General features: G+C 39.2%; 2 protein-coding genes across 9 annotated transcripts in view; one reads left to right on the top strand and one right to left on the bottom strand.

The window, feature by feature from the left end:
- The window catches only part of XPOT (exportin for tRNA), a 165,537-nt gene that overhangs the window by 52,221 nt on the left and 95,916 nt on the right, over window positions 1-17,400 (bottom strand). Inside the window, exon 5 of one of the 2 annotated variants that reach the window (XM_045464979.1) lies at window positions 2,981-3,290. The exons of the other annotated variant lie outside the window; for it this stretch is intronic. The gene's annotated coding sequence lies outside the window, so the exon portion shown is untranslated. The remainder of the gene's footprint in view (window positions 1-2,980; window positions 3,291-17,400) is intronic. 2 annotated transcript variants of the gene reach the window in all.
- The window catches only part of CB4H12orf56 (chromosome B4 C12orf56 homolog), a 114,351-nt gene that overhangs the window by 5,254 nt on the left and 91,697 nt on the right, over window positions 1-17,400 (top strand). The window lies entirely within an intron of this gene.

The following is a 17,400-nucleotide window of genomic DNA, read 5'->3' as shown; positions in this document are numbered from 1 at the left end:
TGTTTATTTATTTATTGAGAGAGAGAGAGAGGGAGAATCCCAAGCAGGCTTGGTGTTGTCTGCACAGAGGCTGATGCGGGGCTCGATCCCAAGAACCGTGAGATATGTCCTGAGCCAAAATCAAGAGTTGGATGCTTGGGCGTCTAGGTGGCTCAGTCGGTTAAGCATCTGACTTCAGGTCATGATCTTGCAGTTCATGAATTCGAGCCCCGCATCGGACTCTGTGCTGATAGTTCAGAGCCTGGAGCCTGTTTCACATTCTATGTCTCCCTCTCTCTGTCTGCCTCTCTCTCTCTCTCTCTCTCAAAAATAAATAAACATTAAAAAAAAAGTTGGATGCTTAACCGACTGAGCCACCCAGATGCCCCTAATAATACATTTTTATTTTTATTCAGGTTTTGCTGTCTACCTGTATAGACATGGTCCAGTTATTTAACATCTACTCTGTGCCTTCCTTAGATTGTTTTTTTTTAATATATGAAATTTATTGTCAAATTGGTTTCCATACAACACCCAGTGCTCATTCAATACCCATCACCTACCCTACGCTCCCTCCCACCCCCCATCAACCCTCAGTTTGTTCTGTTTTTAAGAGTCTCTTATGCTTTGGTTCTCCCCCACTCTAACCTCTTTTTTTTTTTTTTTCCTTCCCCTCCCCCATGGGTTTCTGTTAAGTTTCTCAGGATCCACATAAGAGTGAAACCATATGGTATCTGTCTTTCTCTGTATGGCTTATTTCACTTAGCATCACACTCTCCAGTTCCATCCATGTTGCTACAAAAGGCCATATTTCGTTCTTTCTCATTGCCACGTAGTACTCCTTGTGTATATAAACCACAATTTCTTTATCCATTCATCAGTTGATAGACATTTAGGCTCTTTCCATAATTTGGCTATTGTTGAGAGTGCTGCTATAAACATTGTGGTACAAGTGCCCCTATACATCAGCACTCCTGTATCCCTTGGGTAAATTCCTAGCAGTGCTATTGCTGGGTCATAGGGTAGGTCTATTTTTAATTTTTTGAGGAACCTCCACACTGTTTTCCAGAGCGGCTGTACCAGTTTGCATTCCCACCAACAGTGCAAGAGGGTTCCCATTTCTCCACATCCTCTCCAGCATCTATAGTCTCCTAATATATAGTCACCTGACTGGCATGAGGTGATACCTTAGATTGTTTTTGAGAGGATTAAATTAAATAAATGTAACTCACTTAAAACAGTACTTGGTGCAGGTAACAGCCACATACGTGTTATTACTGATAATCTTTATTCACATATATTAAGTCTGTTAGGTTCACTATGAGTCTGTAAGATAGATATTATCTTCTCTTTTCATATTAGGGCACTTGACTTTAGAAGATTTAATAAGTTTGGAAAGAAAATAACTTTTTGAGCATTGATTATATATTAGGTGTTTAAAATTTTGTTTATTATTTAGAGAGAGAGATAGAGTGTGAGTGGGGGAGGGGCAGAGAGAGAGGGAGACAGAATCTGAAGCAGGCTCCAGGCTCTGAGCTGTTAGGCTCAGAACCTAACGTGGGGCTCAAACTCACTAATCGTGAAATCATGACCTGAGCCAAAGTTGGATGCTTAACCGACTGAGCCACCCAGGTGCCCCTATATTAGGTGTTTAAATATACTGTCTTGTTTATTCTTCTTGAAAATCTGTCCAGTAGGTATGTCGAGTTTAACGTATTCAAAAACAGAATTCCTGATCTCTACCCCTAAATTTGTTCCTTCCTTGGCTTTCCTTATTTTAGGAAATAACATCATCTACCAGCCTTAATCCTTTCACTCCCTACATCCAACAATCACTATACCCTCTTGATTTGTGTAGAGGAGGAAAAAGTTTCCCTTGACCCTCTCAGGGTCCCTGGCTGAGTCTGAAAATTAAACTGACAAAGACAGATTAACAGGAGAAATGCCTACACATTTATTTCATATAAATTTTACATGATATGGGAGCCTCTATAAAGGTAACAAAGACCTGAAGAGACAGGTGAATCTGTGTGTGTTTAATATTAGGATAAAGAAAAAAAATGGGATAGCACAAAAAAGGGGGTATGACTAAGGATAATAACCTAGGGAAAACTAGCAAGGTCTGTTTGTTTGGATTTCTTTCTCTCAGTGTCCTTCTCTGGGTATAGGGAGGGCACCTCTCCCATGAGGGTCTTATGACCTGCTTCAAGGGAGCAGGGTGGAAAAAGATCAGAGAGAGTTTCCTGCATCTGCTGTTTTCTCAAATTCCTTCAGCTCAAAATATTCAGTATACCAAGGTGCCATATTTTGGGATAGTATGTTCTGATCCTTGTCACTTCTCTTCCAAAATATATCCGGCCAGGACCTTTCTTACCTTTTTTACTTATGCCACTTGTGCAGTCCCTTACCTCAACTATTGAAATTACCTCCAAACTCATTCCTCTTCATCTAGCAGTTGGGATGATCTTTTTAAACATGAAGTGTGAATTAAGTTATATCACTCTTCTTCTTTGTATTGCCTATAAAAGCCTCCGTGATATGACCCCTCTATCTCTGACTCATCTCCAACTCTTCCCTGAGCTCTTTTTGCTCTTCCTTCTTGCCTCAGGGACTTTGCACGTGCCATCCTATGTGGAACACTTCCTCCAGATCTTCGGAGAGTTGGTTCCTTCTTGCCAGTCATGTTTCCAAATTCAGTTTCACCTCCACAGGGATGCCTCTGATGACCCCTCAATCTAAAGTACCACTCCCCATCACACTTACCACATCTGTTTGTTTCAAAGCACTTAACATTACTGGCATTATAAGATTAATCTGTTTGATGACTTATTATTGTCCATCCCCCATAGTAAATGCAAGCTCCATGAGACCTTGTCTGTCTTGTTCATCCCTGGGTCACTGTGCATTATGTTGCCTGACACATAGAAGATGGTCAAAAACTATCTGTCAATGGGAAGAACTGGAAGAGTAAATGGATGCTCAGAGACATCAAACAGTTTACCTCTCAGAGGGAAAGATCCTACTTCCTTATTCCAAGTGTTGAGGGACCCTGGAGACTTGACAACTCATCACACATAGGCAGTTAGCGGAACAGCCAGGGCAAAGTCTCAGAGGGTCTCCTGATGCTCAGGTTCAGCTTTTTTCATGCTTCCTTTGTGCTTGTATGAGATGATCTCTGTGTTGTTTACCTGAGTCGTGCACTTTGGTAGTAAGAGTTATGGAAGATGAGACTATATTATGGATGCTTCTTTTCTTCTCTAGCTTTTTTTTTTTTTTTTTTTTGATTCATTTGCAGCCTTTCAAAAGTCTCACTGTGGAAGGAAGAAAGAGGTGGTAAACTCTAATCCATCTTTTTTTTTTTTTAGTTGATTTATTTTGAGAGAAAGAGAGAGAGCACGAGCAGGGGAGGGGCAGAGAGAGAGAGGGAGAGAGAATCCCAAGCAGCAGAGCCCAACATGGGGCTCGAATTTATGAACTGTGAGATCATGACCTGAACCAAAATCAAGAGTTGGACACTTAACCAACTGAGGGCCACCTTTGGTTTCTTAATAGTTTGCACAAAATAGTTTGGATTTTGCATTCGAGTCTTTTTCGTGGTTTGTTTGTTTTAATATAAGGTCTATGCCAAACGTGGGGCTTGAACTCATGACCCTGAGACCAAGATCTGCGTGTTCTACTGAATGAGCCAGGCAGGCACCCCTGCATTCAAGTCCTGAGAAACTTCATGAGGGTGTGCATTTTGTCAGTTTGATTCACTGATGTACCCCCCAGTGCCTAGAATGATAGTGTCTTGGTCGGGATAGCCTAGGTTAACTGCACTAACAAACAACCCCAAGGTCTTAGTGCTTTAACACAACATAAAGTCCATCTCATCCAAGTTACTTGTCCACTGTGGATTAGCTTCGTTTCAGTCACAAGATATGTGACACTTAGTCACCCATCTTAGTATCAGGGACTCCATCTCAGCATATGCTTGCTTAATCACCAGGCAGAGGGAAATTAACTTGGAAAATTATGTACTTATTTTTAAGCTTCTACTCAGAAGTGACACATGTAATTTCTCACATTTAGTAGCTAGAGTCAGGCACATGGCCCATGCCTATCTTAAAAGGGGGCAGGAAAACGTGATCCTACCATATATGTATTCCACGCGTCTGAAAGAGAGAAAAGGAGTATTTGAACAGCTCTAATGTCTACCTCAAATTGCTGACATTTTATTGAGTGCTTACTATATGCCACTCAGCCTCTGTTGTAAGTACTTACCCTGGAACTTCTTTATCTTTACAACAACCCCAGATAATATTGTATCTAGCTTTACTGATAAAGAACCTGAAGTACAGAGAACTTAGGCAACTTGCCCAAGGTCATCCTCTAAGTGGCAGAACCAGAATTTGCACTCTCGGAGTCAGCCTGCGGCATCCATGCTTTGATTCTCTAAGCTTTGATTCTCTAAGCTATACGTGCCTCGGTCATAGCAGGTCATTAAAAAAATAATAATAAGTTTTCATTGAATATCCAGAAGACTCTAAGCTTTTTGAAAAGAGAAACTCCATCTTACATTTTGCATCTTTGAGTTTTGCACTTTGCAGTAGGAACTCAGAAGTATCCATGATGAATTGAACTGGATAAATTAGAAACTAGATGCTCAACTGCCAAAAGCTTAGGGTGCGTTTATTCTCTGAAATTAAAGCTGAAAGAAGAAATCTGAATCGAGACTATGAAAACAAGACGAAGGGATAAGATAAATATAGAATTGTTCACAAAATTTTCAGAAACAAGAAAGAAGTACTATCACCTTTACTTCAATTGAAAAACAAAAAATAAGGGATCTCCCTTTGCATTTTAAAAGTAGTATTTTAATAAAAGTAAGAGAGGGGCGCCTGGGTGGCGCAGTCGGTTAAGCGTCCGACTTCAGCCAGGTCACGATCTCGCGGTCCGTGAGTTCGAGCCCCGAGTCAGGCTCTGGGCTGATGGCTCAGGGCCTGGAGCCTGTTTCCGATTCTGTGTCTCCCTCTCTCTCTGCCCCTCCCCCGTTCATGCTCTGTCTCTCTCTGTCCCAAAAAGAATAAATAAACGTTGAAAAAATAAATAAATAAATAAATAAATAAATAAATAAATAAATAAATAAAAGTAAGAGAAATCAGTAATCAGTTGCACATATAAATATGGCCCCAAATGATGTAGATACATTCATGAGTGATGTATTATTCTTAGAGGTGGTCAAAGAAGTTAGAGATATTTTCACATAAAGCCTTATTCATTTGAGGTAACACAAAAGAGCATTCTCTTCTCTCCCCAAATGCCCCTTGCTGCCATCATCAGAGACAAATACCATGCTGAGTAGGCCATGAATCTAGCCAGTATTGCATTACTGAGGTTCTTAGGAAGAATCAAAGGTCATTAACTGTAATAGATATCTATTGGCTAATAGATATCTATTGGCCACTAATGTGGTAGCCTTGTGTCAAACACTTTAAATCTTATTTAATCTTATTAACTCTATGAGGAAGATGATATTGTCTTTTTTCCCCCCCTGGATGATAAAATGGAGGCAGACAAAGGGGAAATATATATATATATATATATTTTTTTTTATTTGTTTTTAACGTTTATTTATTTTTGAGACAGAGAGAGAGAGAGAGAGCATGAACAGGGGAGGGTCAGAGAAAGAGGGAGACACAGAATCTGAAACAGGCTCCAGGCTCTGAGCTGTCAGCACAGAGCCCGACACGGGGCTTGAACTCACGGACCGCGAGATCATGACCTGAGCCGAAGTCAGACACTTAACCGACTGAGCCACCCAGGCGCCCCAAAGGGGAAATATTTGCACAAGGTCATATTCAGAAAACATTGGAGCTGGAATGTAAATTCAGGTCTTTTGACCTTACAGCCAGCATTCTTGAACCATTATGCACACAGTAACAACTGACTTTCTACAAATTCCTGCTTTCCAAATTCCTTCCTTTTCCTTCTTTCTTTCCTTCTTTCTTTCTTTCTTCCTTTAATTTTTTTAAATTGTAGTTAACATACAGTGCTATATTGGTTTCAGGAGAATTCAGTGATTCATCGCTTACATCCAAATTCCAAATTGCTTTAGAAGTTTTTAGGTTTTGCAATAGAGACAACATGGTCACCTCAGTTTGCAGATTACCTGGCTCCTGGGCATTGGCTGTCAGGAAGGAGAGGATGAAGTTATAAATAAAACACCTTTTTCATTCCTCATACCACACCCCTCTGTATTCAAGATTGTTGTCCTTCAAAGCTCACACTGGTGTCATTGCTGTTTCTGACGCCGTTCAAGGACAGGTCTGGTTGCAAAGACACAGATGGATGTCGTATCTTCTTCACAGGGTCGAGCCTTGAAAGCTTTTTATCTTTTAGTCTTAGCTGTGGCTCTTGTCCCACAGACAATGATTTTTCAAGCCTAACACTGAAATAGTCTAGGGAGTCTCCAGTATTATGGGGCTGTGCCCAATTCTCCAAACTGGTAATTCTTTTTGGCATATGTGGGTGGATCATTCTTGCCAACAATATTCATAGATCCCAAAAAAAGCTCATCTACTTAGATGTCCTTAGGGATTGATACACTAAAGCCCAGGTAGAGTATAATGGAAAAAAAAAAAAAAAAAAAAAAAAAAAAAAAACAACAACAAAAACCCACCTGGTGGAGGCTGCAGTGAGTTTTTTAATTATGTCAGTGGAAGAATTTGCCAAATGTTAAATGTAAAAATAGCTTCTACTAAGGAATAAGTTTGTATACAGCCTGACATAGGTAATGGCTAATGTGGTTTAATTTGAGGGAAATGCATTCAAGATATCTCCATACATTGATAGGCTATCTCATCAGTACCTTTAATCCTACCACTGGCCCTCCTTCAGATTTGCTCTGAAATCCTCTTGGAACAAGTAATTCATTAAATTGAAATTTGAGTGAATTAATTTATAACTTGCTTTCCTCCAGTTTTTGGAGACAGAGACGGGAGAGTTAGAGCTTGCTGTCAGAGAGGAAGTTAGGTCATCAAAGGACCATGGAAGTTGAAAGATATCTCACAATTTAGCTCTTTTGGGAACTTACTTCCACTACTTAATGTCCCATGAAATAAAATGATCTCCAAATTGTGGTCCAGTACGTGGTGTCTACCTTCAGATTTTCCCTTTTGACTTTTCCTCTGGTTTATGTCTTTTTTTTTTTTTTTTAAGATTTTATTTTTAAGTAATGTTTACACCCAACATGGGGTTTGAATTTACAACCCCAAGATCAACTGACTGAGCCAGCCAGGTACCCCTTAAAAAATGTCTCTTTATAGTGGGTTTTTTTTTAATATATGAAATTTATTGTCAGATTGGTTTCCATACAACCCCCAGTGCTCATCCCAAAAGATGCCCTCTTCAATACCCGTCACCCACCCTCTCCTCCCTTCCACCCCCCATCAACCCTCAGTTTGTTCTCAGTTTTTAAGAGTCTCTTATGCTTTGGCTCTCTCCATAGTGGGTTTGTTTGAATTAGGATTCAAATAATGGTCCCCACCAAATTGTGTTTGGTTATCTGTCTCTTAAATCCCTTTTAATCTATGACAGTTCTTCCTTCCTCTTTCATTTTTCTGTCAGTTATTTGCTGGAGAAATGAGGTCACTTATTCTGGAGAATTTTCCACAATCTGGATCTGGAATCCTTGGGCATGTCCTTCATCCACTATAGTTGCTTTAAACTGGGGAAGATCCAGGGGCAGTGTTTTGACAACAATACTCCTAGCTGGTGCTGTTTATTTCCTATTACTTCCCATCAATAGTCACATCTTTTTGTCTTTTTGTGCTGGTCAAATGTGTGGGTTGTTCTGTCTCCTGGACCCCTTTTTAGACTAACAGTATCACCACCCCTCCTTGCCTTGTTTTTACATGTTGAAGAGATGGCCCCTTTTTTTTTTTTTTTTGTAGAATGTCTCCTCTGGATTTGCTGATTATTTCTTCCTGGGGCTGTTTTCCTCGAGAATACATATTTTAATCAGGTCTTATCATAATAAAGTTCCTGTTCGCCATCACTTTTTAAATAGAGAAACTACTAACTTTGTAAATTAAACAAACAAACAAAAACCCTACCTTTCCTACTGAATATGGAATAGGCCAGGTGGTAAATGAAGGGATTAGAGCAATTCTAATAATAATAATCTCTTAAACCTGTATTTTCTAAATGGGGGGAAAAAACGACATCATGAAAGTCAAGTGTCACCATTTCTGTCAGTGATACTTTATTTAGAATTTTCTTGAACAAGGGAGATAACTGAATGGGTAAATGCTTGTGCTAAGGTCTTCTGTTAGATCTATAACTCTCAACTCCAGTGCCTTTTAATCTTTTTTTAATACATTTCTGTGGATTTGGTTTGTAAGCATTTTGTTGAGGACTTTTACATCTATATTTACAAGAAATATTATTGGTCTGTAGTTTTCTTATGATGCCTTTGTCTGGTTTTGGTATCAGAATAATATAGGAAGTGTTTGGTCCTCTTCTACTTTTTGGAAGAGTTTGTGAGGGATTGGTGTTAATTCTTTAAACATTTGGTAGAATTCACCAATGAGACCATGTATTACTGTACCTTTCTTTGTGGGAAGTTTTTTTTGTTACTAATTCAATCTCTCATAGTTCTATTCATATTGCTGTTAACGGTCTACTCATATTTTCTACTTCTCTTGAGTTAGTTTTGGTAGTTCCTGTCTTTCTAGGAATTGGTCTATTTTATCCAGGCATTTTAATTTGTTGGTATTCAGTTGTTCATAGGATTCCCTTATACTTTTTATTTCTGTAAGGTTGATACTATCTCCTTTTATACCTGATTTTAGGTATAGATTGAGTCTTCTCTCTTTTTTTCTTGGTCAATCTTGTTAAAGGATTGTCAGTTATGTTGATTTTCAAAGAATCAATTTTTGGTTTGGTTGATTTTCCTTATTGTTTTTCTATTCACCATTTCACTAATTTCTGCTCTAATTTTTAGGTAGGGTATTGAAGTTTCCAGCTGTTATGGTTGAGTTTATTTCTGTCTTCAATTCTTTCAGTTTTTGCTTCATGTATTTTGGGGTTCTATTCTTAGGTACATATATGCTTATAATTGTCATAACTTCTTGATGGATTGAACTGTTATCATTATAAATTGTCTCTTGTACAATTTAAAAAATATATATTTTAAATATATATATATTATATATATATATTTTAAATATATATATATAATATATATTATATATATATTATATATATAATATATATATATATAATATATATTATATATATATATATAATATATATATATATATGTTTTTATTAAGTAAACCCCATGCCCAACATGGGACTCGAGCTCACGACCTTGAGATCCAGTGTTGCATGTTTTACAACTAAGACAGCCAGGTTCCCCTCTAGTAAAAATTTTTTTTGCACTGAGTCTTATTTTGTCTAAGAGTACTATCACCATTTCAGCTGTCTTTTGCTTGCTGTTTGCACAGTATATCTTTCCCATCCCTTTACTTTCAACCTATTTGTGTTTTTGAGTCTAAAGTGAGTCTCTTGTTATAGTACAAGTGAATCATTAGTCAAATCATGTTTTTAAAATCTATCCTTTCAATCCCTGACTTTGAATGGAGTGTCTAATCCATTCGCAGTAGTATAATTACTGATAAGGCAGGGTTTACATCTGTTCTATTGCTATTTGTTTTCATATGTCTTTTTCCCCCTATTTCCTCCCTATTACTGCCTTCCTTTGTGTCAAATAGGTATTTGCTAGTATCCAATTTGAATTCTCTTGTGACTTCTTTTATACTATGTATTTTGGAGTTTTTAAATCAATGTTTGCCCTGGGGATGTACAATGTACATCCTACTTTATAACAGTGTAGCTCAGATCATTATCAATTTCAATAGTATACAAAAATATAAGTCTGTTCGCTCCCCACTCCTTTGTGCTGTTATTATCATACACATTACAGTTTCTACATTAAGTGTCCATCAACACAGATTTATAATTACAGCTTTATACAATTATCTTTTAAACTAGACAGGAGAAGGGCACCTGGGTGGCTCAGTTTAGCATCTGACTTTTTCTTTTTTTTTAAGTTTATTTATTTATTTTGAGAGGGACAGAAACAGCACAAGTAGGGGTGGGGCAGAGAGATTGAGAGAGAGAGAGAGAGAGAGAGAGAGAGAGAGAATCCCAAGCAGACTCCACACGTCAGTCTGGAGCCCAACATGGATCTCAAACTCACTTAACCAACTGAGCCACCCAGGTGCCCCTGAGACCAACTCTTGATTTGGGCTCAGGTCATGATCTCGCAGTTTTGTGGGTTCGAGCCCATACTGGGCTCTGTGCTGACAGTACAGAGCCTGCTTAGGATTCCTCTGCCTCTCTCTCTGCCCCTCCTGCATTCTCTCTCTTTCTCTCAAATTAAATAAACTTAAAAAAAAAAATTAGGGCACAAAATAACGAATTGATCTGTAAGAATTTAATTAGAATAGTATATACTAATTAGTTCGCTGTCTGCCTAATGGCTTTGGGGGGCACACTTTATTTTCTATTTATTTATTTTTTGACCTCAGTCTGTGCTTTTTAAAAAAAATATTTATTTAAATTATCCCCACACCCAACATGGGGCTTGAACTCATGACCCCGAGATCAAGAGTCGCATGCTCCTAACTGAGCCAGACAGGTGCCCCTCCTTTCAGACACTTTAGTATCTTCGGCTCAGAAGTTTGCTTTTAAGTGATTTTAATCCTGATCTTTGTACATTATTTTATGATAAGTTCATTTTTTCTCAGGCTTTCTGAACCTGAGATTCTCTTTCATGTTTTAATCCCTCTTTGATGTCAGGCTTTTGATAGGAACTCTGCAGGTGGGCAATTCATCAGAATGCGTAAGAAATGAGAGCCACTTGAGCAAAATGGGTCAATTCAGGAATTAAGAAATTTGGAATTTTTGAGGGTTGTGTGACATTTGTTATGACAGGAATCATGTTTGTAAATAAAGTCTTTCTTCTTAGTGTCTCACAGTGAGAAAGAATACAAAAATCCACGTCATGGTGACACTGTTTTGCCTCCTAATAGAAACAATCTTATTTTCTGACCCACAGTGCAGTTAGTTTCTCAGCATATGTATGTTTCATTCTTTGTGTGTCATTTTGTATAAGTCAAGAGCACAGGTTTCACTTTGAATCTGGTCTGCCACATACTAGCAGTGCAACCCTGAGCAGGTCTCTGAGGATTCAGTGAAATCCTATGTATAAAGCACTTAAAAGAACACATAATAAGTGCTCAATAAATGTTAGCTTTACTGTATTCTATGTGACACTGTTTGAACACTGAATTCTTCCTCTTCCCCCATCTTTACTCTGGTGAGGATCTGGCCACAAGGATCAGAATCCTTATGAATCCTTTGAAGGGGAAGAATGAAGGTGGGCTGGCCCTCTCTGACTCTTAGCGTGGGGAAAGGGCAAAACTGGTAGTGCCCAAAGGAGGCAGAACCAGTAGTCTCAGCCAATGGCCTTGTGGCTGGGTAAGATCGTCCTACTGTGTAGGAGGTCTCCAAGACTGCCCTTCATGCTTGATGATTCAGCAGAAGGACTCACAAGATTCAAATGGTTGATGATAAGGAGAAGATTCAGATTAAATTCAACAAAGGGAAAAATGGTGCATGAGATAAAATCCAGGAGAACCTAGTGCATGCTTCCAGGTGTCCTCTCCTATCAGAGTACCACGGATGTACTTAATCTTCCCAGCAATATGTGCATCGTACTACCAAGTTCAACTGAGCCTTGGTGTACAGAATTTGTATTGCAGATGGACACATGCGCATGCAGAGCCTACATGAGTGACCTCAGCTACTCAGACTCCAGCCCCCCTTCCACCTTCTTACCCTCACCCCCAGAAAAACCAGGTGTGTACTGCAGATTACACTGTCAGAATAAATTTATCTGCTCAAACTGATACAGGATGGCCCAATACACACTTGTATCAGGCTGTCAGAATATTCCAGAGCTCGTTGATTATCTCCTAAGATATTTTTAAAAGATTTTTCCCAAGGCCCAAATCTTACAGTTGGAGTACCACATGGCTCCAAGTAATAGTGATGGTGGTTATACAGTAGGAAACTTTCTCAGGGGCACAAAAAGGCAGGTCAGGCATTAGAAAGTGCTAGAGGGGTGCCTGGTGGCGCAGTCTGTTATGCATCTGACTCTTGATTTTGGCTCAGATCGTGATCTCTCAGTTCGTGGGATCGAGCCCCGCATCAGGCTCTGTGCTGACAGTGCAGAGCCTGCTTGGGTTTTCTCTCTCCCCCTCTCTCTGCCCCTCTCCCTGCATGCTCTCTCTCTCTCTCTCATTCTCTCTCTCAAAATAAATTAATAAACATAAAAAAAAAAAGGAAAAAGGGGTGCCTGGGTGGCTCAGTTGGTTAAGCGTCCAGCTCTTGATCTCAGCTCAGGTCGTGATCTTGCGGTTCATGAGTTTCAGCCCTACATCGGGCTCTGTGCTAATGGTGTGGAGCTGGCTTGGGATTCTGTCTCTTCTCTCTGCCCCTCCCCTGCATGTGCTCACTCTCTTTCTGAAAATAAATAAACTAAAAAAAAAAAATTTTTTTTAAAGATAAAAAAGAAAGTGCTACAACTTATGAATGGTCTTAGAGTTTTTATAATATTGACTGGAAGAATTTAGGAGGTCATCTACAAATAACTCCAACTTGCCAACCTCAGTTTCTAATGAGAAAAGATAAGCTAAAGGTACAGTTTATATTAGTGGAGAAGTATAAGTATAGCACTGGGTCAATAGTAATTTCATGCAATTGTATTTAAAACAGGTGATTTATCAAATAAATGTAAATAGTTTGATTTAATTGTATATGAGACTTTGTATGTCAGCGAATCATAGAAAAAAGTCTATTCTGGGGCACCTGGGTGGCTCAGTCAGTTAAGCATCTGACTTCAACTCAGGTCATGATCTCACAGTTCGTGGGTTTGAGCCCTGCGTTAGGCTTTCTGCTGACAGCTCAGAGCCTGGAGCCTGCTTTGGATTCTGTGTCTCCGTCTCTCTCTGCCCATCCCCGTTCATGCTCTGTCTCTCTCTCTCTCTCTCTCTCTCTCAAAAATAAACAAAAAACATAAAAAAGAGAGACCCAGCAATTGCATTACTAGGTATTTATCCAAGGGATACAGGTATGCTGTTTCACAAGGGGCACATGCACCCCAATGTTTATAGCAGCACTATCAACAATAGCCAAAGTATTGAAAGAGCCCAAACATCCATCAATGGATGGATGGATTAAGATGTCGTGTGTGTACACACACACACACACACACACATACACACACACACACACACACACACACACACACACACACTGGAGTATTACTCGGCAATCAAAAAGAATGAAATCTTGCCATTTGCAACTATGTGGATGGAACTAGAGGGTATTATGCTAAGTGAAATTAGTCAGAGAAAGACAAATATCATATGACTTCACTCATATGAGGATTTTAAGAGACAAAACAGATGAACATAAGGGAAGGGAAGCAAAAATAATATAAAAACAAGGAGGGGGACAAAACATAAGAGACTCTTAAATATGGAGAACAAACAGAGGGTTACTGGAGGGGGAATGGGCTAAATGGGTAAGGGGCATTAAGGAATCTACTGAAATCATTGTTGCACTATATGCTAACTTGGATGTAAGTTAAAAAAATAAACTAAAAAAAAAACAAAAAAAGAAAAAAGAAAAAATTTCCTGTTTCCTGATTTGCAGTTCTAAAATTATTTTCATGGAGATATTCAGATATTTTTTTTAAACTTAAAAAAAATTTTTTTTAAACATTTATTTATTATTGAGAAACAGAGAGAGACAGAGCATGAGCATGGAAGGGGCAGAGAAAGGGGGAGACAGAATCTGAAGCAGGCTCCAGGCTCTGAGTTGTCAGCACAGAGCTCGACGTAGGGCTTGAACTCACAAGCTGCAAGATCATGACCTGAGCCAAAGTCGGACGCTCACCCAGCTGAGCCACCCAGGAGCCCCAATATTCAGGTATTATTATCTGTATTAAAAGGTGTCGGGGTAAAAGCACTTCTTTCAACTTTGATAAATAGTCCTAAAAACATAAATTCAATGCTATATGATACAATGAATAATGTTAACTTATTTCCCACGTAAATAAGCTAAATATTTGTTTACAAATAAGATTTAAATTATTACTACTTAGCTTATTTTAAACTATTTAAAGTATTTAAGCTTACTTAAAATAAGCTACTAAAGCTTATTTCTAAGACATAAAGTTAGAAAATTTTAATTTTTTCATAAAAGTAAACTGTACCTCAACATGGGGCTCAAACTCATGGACCTGGAGATCAAGAGTCACATGTTCTACTGACTGAGCAGCCAGGCACCCCTAAAGTAAGAAAATTTTAAACAAAGTAGTTCTGTAGGAGCATGACATCTATCATCTACCTACCTATCTACCTACCTACCTACCTATATCTTTTCTTGCTTTGGGGCAAACTAGAAACTCTGGCTTTGAATTTCCTAATGATGTCTCTGGTGTAAATGCAAAAATTTGCTTTTCAGATAACACTAGGTCTAAAATAAATTGCTAACATAGGATTGAGTTCAACTGTGTCCCACTGAAGAGCTTTATTTTCTTCCTTCAGGCACTGAAGGCATATTCTTTGGACCAAGTCTCCTTGCCTGACAGTGGAGAAGCCTCCTAGTCAGAAAACTTTTTACCTCCCATGGATGTGTAAATTAGCCTTGCTTAGCTCCTGGGTGGTCCTCTCATGCTTCACAAACATGCTGTGGTCTTTACAAAAGACTGATTTTTTTTTTTTTTAATTTAAATGCAAAAAACAGAGTGAGAGTGAGAAATGACCTTCCTTACTCTAACGTGTCCTTGTAATTCAAGTCCAAGTTGAATTAAATGTTTCTGTAAAAGTTTGTTCTGGGGCGCCTGGGTGGCGCAGTCGGTTAAGCGTCCGACTTCAGCCAGGTCACGATCTCGCGGTCCGTGAGTTCAAGCCCCGCGTCAGGCTCTGGGCTGATGGCTCAGAGCCTGGAGCCTGTTTCCGATTCTGTGTCTCCCTCTCTCTCTGCCCCTCCCCCGTTCATGCTCTGTCTCTCTCTGTCCCAAAAATAAATAAACGTTGAAAAAAAAAAAAAAAAGTTTGTTCTATCTACAGTATTGTAGTCATACTATAATCTCTTTATAGTATATATACATATATATATGCATATATACACTTTATACTATAATCTCTTTATTTGCAACTGAGATTGTGACTGTTAGATGAACCAATAAGAGAATCGAGCAAGTGAAAAGTGATAGATCATTATGGCACTACCACTGTTCACCGTTACTGTCCGTTTATCCGATGTCATCCACCCTTTTATAGAATACGATGTGTCCCCTTGGCTGTGTGGCAGTCATCACTATAATCATTTACCACCTCCCTTATAGCGGGAGGCCTCACAGTGTGCACAGAAATGCCTTTTTAAAAGTCATGTTGCTGTAGACTGCCTTCATGCATCATGCTAGATGTTGTCCTCACTGCCCACCCCCCTTTAGTTCTTTGGTGACAGAGTGACACATTTGTGCTTTAGGACTATGAGATGCTAGGGCTACCAGCTGAAATATTTTACAAATCAGTGAAACAACTGTCTTTGTCATAACATGTAGATGATTCTTAGAATTAAAATAGGTAAAACTAAATTATGTACTCATTGTACTTATAATGTTAAAAGACAGGCCCCAAATGGAGACTTAACCTAATTCCATTTTCATCTCTCCCAGAAATGGAATCTTAAACCAGTGAATCAGGAACCTCCTGATGAGCACTAGTTGGGTAATCTGCCTGGTAGACCTTTACTATCTCCTAAAGGAAAGTAACTTTGCAATAACTAACATTTTTGCCAAGTATAACTTCCTTGTTCCCACTCCCTTCTGCTTAAAAGTCTTTTCATTTTGTACAGCCCCTTGGAGTACCTTTCTATCTGCTAGATTGGATGCTGCCTGATTTGAATCGGTTTTTGCCCAAATAGACTCTTAAAATTTTTAACATTGCTTCAGTTTATCTTTGAACAAATCTCACCACCCAGAGATAACTACAGTTAACCACGTAACATTCCAAACCGTGTTCTGTGCACTAACACATATGGAACCACATTCCACATATCAGTCTGTAATCTTATTTTTACTTTACAGCATGTCATGGATGTCTTTCCATGCCAATGAATACAGAAAATATTTATACAAATAAATGCCACCACAGGGTATTTAAGGAAGGTATTATGTTCTTTTTTTAAATACTTTTTTTAGGGGTATGTAGGTGGCTCAGTTGGTTAAGCGTCTGACTCTTGATTTCTGCTCAGGTCATGATCTCACAATTTGTGAGTTTGAGCCCATCATTGGGCTCTGTGCTGATAGCTCAGAGCCTGGAGCCTGCTTCTGATTCTGTGTCTCCCTCTCTCTCTGCCCCTCCCCCACTCATGCTCTGTCTCTCTCTGTCTCAAATAAATAAACATTAAAAAATTAAAACAAAAACAAAAACAACAAACAACGTAAATGTCCATCAGCAGAAGAATGGGTAAACACACTGTTGGGATTTAGAAGCATTAGAGTAGTACTATGAGCAGATAAAGAACAGGAACCTCTTGGGGCGCCTGGGTGGCTCAGTCAGTTAAGCATCCGACTTCGGCTCAGGTCATGATCTCGCAGTTTGTGAGTTTGAGCCCAGCATCGGGCTCTGTGCTGACAGCTCAGAGCCTAGAGCTGCTTCAGATTCTGTGTCTCCCTCTCTCTCCACTCCTCCACGACTCATACTCTGTCTCTCAAAAATAAATGTTAAAAAAAAAAAAAATTGTTTTTACATTTATTTATTTTTGAGAGACAGAGCACTAGTGGGAGAGGGGTAGAGGGGGGTAGAAAGAGAGAGAGAGAGAGAGAGAGAGAGAGAGAGAATCCACAGCAGGCTCCAGGCTCTGAGCTGCCAGCGCAGAGCCTGATGCAGGGCTCAAACTCACAAACTGTGAGATCATGACCTGAGCCAAAGGTCGGATGCTCAACCGACTGAGCCACCCAGGTGCTTCCAAAAAAATGTTAAAAAAAATTTTTTTTTCAAATGTTTATTTAGTTTTGAGAGAGAGACAGAGCATGAGTGGGGGAGGGACAGAGAGAGAGGGAGGCTCAATTTAAAGCAGGTTCCAGTCTCTGAGCTGTCAGCACAGACCCTGATGGGGTGCTCAAACTAAGGAACCATGAGATCATGACCTGAGCTAAGTCAGATGCTCAACGGACTGGGCCACCCAGGCGCCCCAGGTATTATGTTCTTGAATGACAAAGCTAACCAAACTCGGTGACTATAGCAACTAAATAAAAAAGAGATCTGGCCCTACTTCAGTCTCAAGTGAAAG

The sequence above is a fragment of the Leopardus geoffroyi genome, chromosome B4, assembly GCF_018350155.1.
Source record: "Leopardus geoffroyi isolate Oge1 chromosome B4, O.geoffroyi_Oge1_pat1.0, whole genome shotgun sequence".
NCBI classification, from domain to species: domain Eukaryota; kingdom Metazoa; phylum Chordata; class Mammalia; order Carnivora; family Felidae; genus Leopardus; species Leopardus geoffroyi.
Note: the sequence above shows the minus strand (reverse complement) of the source record. Positions and strands in the feature narration are given on the sequence as shown.